The following is a 3510-nucleotide window of genomic DNA, read 5'->3' as shown; positions in this document are numbered from 1 at the left end:
TCCAGCGGTCATTTCTAATTTATTGCTAACGTATACGATTCCAGGATCGAAGTATGTGTTTTAAGTATCTTGTCTTCAAACCACAATCGTATCCTGTACGATTAACCTGATATAACGGTTTCAATCTATTTCGTCATCCATGAGAAAAGTATGAAAATTATTTCGTTTACTGAGCAATACTATGTTTGTGAAGTAATTGTTTATTTGTACGCAGAGAACTCTACGCGGCAGGCCCTCCCTTCTCTAATAAATTAGCGTCACAACTTGTCGTGTTGGGCGTTGAAATTCTTTTCCTCTTACAGGAAGATACGGAAAAATTTTCACTCAGATCACCTATAACTGTCTAAAATTCTCCATCAAGTTTCCTTCATAGACAGCGGGAAATCATCAGTACTGATTTACCAGTCCCGTTCGATGTATGAAACCAAAAAATTGTCGCTCTGATCAGTTTCCGATATTCTGTTAATGAGTGAATGAGTACAGGCAATTGTACTCGAAGGAAATGATCGTTGCATGCACTTTTTCGTATCGTGCGCCAAATTGACGATGGCACACAGACAAGGCAGCCCTTCGAGGAGGATCGTGCAGCTACCTACCAAGATTTATACTGAGGATCAGGTAAGCATTTGTATATCGCGTTAGCTGTACAGGCTTACAATCGGTAGGCGACCTATCGTAACGTCCTTGCTCGACCTTGCATCGAATCGATTGCTTTTCGTTTGAAAATAGGGAGAAGTGCGACCTTCTATAGATTATATTCTTGTCACCGAGTGCACTGAAGATTGAGAACAACTTATTATGTTAAATAACTAGTGCTCTTTGCTTTCTGAAGGATAAAAAAAAATTAGAAACATCATTTAAACAATGAGATTCCCTATTCACTGTGAAGACATGGTACTGCTGCGAATCGTTCGATAATTATTTTTGTATTCTGCTGACACATGCTCCTGCTCCAGCGCAGGTTTATGCATGAGACATTATTTTTTTAATATAAAAAATAGAAAAACAAATATTTTTATAATTACTCGTTTATTATAGTTATTATTATTTATATATTAACATAGTATATATATATATCGCCCAAAAGGTTGCATCGCAACTACTGAAAAAGTGTTTCAAAAGCGAAAGCGATTCACGTACAAATTTGGAACTTTTCCAAGACGTTGATTTCTGCAAGTTGTGCTGACTTCATCACATTTAATTTACGTATTGTAATTTTTTTTTTTAAGATTTATTAGCCGTAGCAGTAAAATAGGGTTTCCAGCTTCCGTCATTGCTTCGAAAAATATTGCATCGACATGTTGGTCCCCGCTGGCCATGCCTACTGGCCGCAAATTTTATTCAAGAAGTCATTAACATTTACGCTGAAATATTGGGCCGTGTAAGATCTCTCTAAATCTGAAAAAGAAATGGTGCCAAAGGCACCTTCTTTCAAAGATAAACTATCTCAGATGTTAGATTCGATGTAACTGAGGAGAGCAAATCGGCCTAATTGGTTCTGATCCTGCCCCTCTGCTGCACTGTTCTGACACAGTTTTATAATGTAAACATGCAAACTGCCGACTGAAAGCTATATTTGTTTTCTTTAAGCTTTAAGCTCTTCTATATAGGGAATATCGAAAATGCAGATCCAGCTATTTTTTCCCAGCTTCTAGTTCGCTTTGTCTGTTGGCTCGCGTATTCGATTTGAAATACCCTGCGACAGCAATCTCTTGCTATTGATGCCTGCATTGCTCTTACCTCTGCCTCCAGGTTTTACTTGCATTTCAGGATTGCACGGTGTCCGAATTAGAGGACAACCCCGGACATTAAAATAGGTGGTCGTTAGACAAAAACTCAAATTGCACACTGACTGGAGCACAGTCCTTTTGCGGTTGAATTTGCTTGTGTAATGTTTTCACTTTCTGGGTAAACCTTGCCCTAACCGTCCCTTGAAAGAGAGTTATCCTATAAGGCTCTGGCCTTTTTCTTAATAAGTCCATATCTACTAAGTTATTTCTCGTCACGAATGCACAAATTTAGTTGTAATTGAAAATCAGAATGAGAGACCTTCTCACCCCCAATTCTACCTTCGTAAATGGTTTGTATAATTTTCTCGAGCAGGAAGTACTAAGCAGCAGTATCTGATTAATAGGCCTCTTCTCTATTTACTATATATTTAAAATAGGCGTACTTGCGTTTCTGTAATTACTATACATTTGCTAGAAGTAAAGATGAATCAAGTAATGTATTGTAAATGTATCAAGTAAATTTAATATTTTTTCGGTAGCAACTCAAGACGATTGCAAACAAGTTTAGTGTGGATCCATGTTGCTCAGATGACTACCCAGCTTAGGCGTTGCTCGTGCAATAAGGTAAATCAACAATAAGGCGTATTTCGTTCCAGAGTATATTATATAGTAAGAATTGGGGCCTGCCGACCCGCGCAGACGCATGACAACTCCCATTAGAGTAAACGGCTAGGAAACCAATAGCAACGTAATACGCATTCGACCTAAAAGATACAAGAAAAGTTGTTGCTTAGGACACTGTAGACGTCCCATTTACATTTTCAACCTAATAACAATAGTTAAACAGAACATGTAGACAGGTTTAATGTAAAGTAATTACATCTACACAATAGCATATAAATAAGTCACCCACGTTGACATCTTATACGTTTAAGTTATAATATCCACTTCATTCTAATGGAACTGTACGACTAAGCTTTGCTACTACAAAATATGTGTTCGTACAACATTATCAATTAAGTTGAAACTGAAAATGTTTTACGTGTATACGTCAGGTGGGATAGCGTAAATAGTCTCAATATTCTCGTTCCGTATCTAGTGTTCTCACAGATACCCACTATGTGACAACAGCTTCATTGAAATAAAATAATAAAGTCATAAGGGCTAGCCCAAGAAGGGACCTTTTGTGATTTGATTCAGTTCCATAGTTAAGGCCGCACTTCTGGTTGAGAACTTCTATTGCACTGCCCATGAGATCCGAGCTGGTGAGTTATGGCTCATTAATATTACTGAAATCTTATAATGTTCCCGGTAACAATGTTGAATGTGATGGACAAAAATATAATTTACCATCGTATGCGTACATCGAGTTAGCTAGATGCAGGCACGGGTAGAGCGCAAAACGGTGAGCTTCTATTTAAACCAATTCATAGCAACTAGGCATCCCAAAGGTTCCTGACGAAAAGGCCAGTTATACATCAATTGTGAATGACAAGCTTTCATGAACATGGCCAGAATCTCGTCGTACACGAGGTCTATTTATAGAATATTTAGTATCGCACCAGGTGTCACTTGGGAGAATCACGAATTTTTCGAAAAAGGTAACTACCAGTGGTTTCTTTTCAATAACAAGTAATTAACAAGACATGAACATTTTATTAGCGAAATTGATTAGTATTTAATTATCGGAACACCGCAGTAATTCTTTAGTTAATGAATGCCACATCACTATTACGGTGTGCCTGATGGACTCTAGGAGCAGCGGTAACAAGACTATATA

This window comes from Varroa destructor, unplaced genomic scaffold (genome assembly GCF_002443255.2).
Source record: "Varroa destructor unplaced genomic scaffold, Vdes_3.0 BEIS01000003.1, whole genome shotgun sequence".
NCBI lineage: Eukaryota > Metazoa > Arthropoda > Arachnida > Mesostigmata > Varroidae > Varroa > Varroa destructor.
This window is presented reverse-complemented; position numbering follows the sequence as displayed.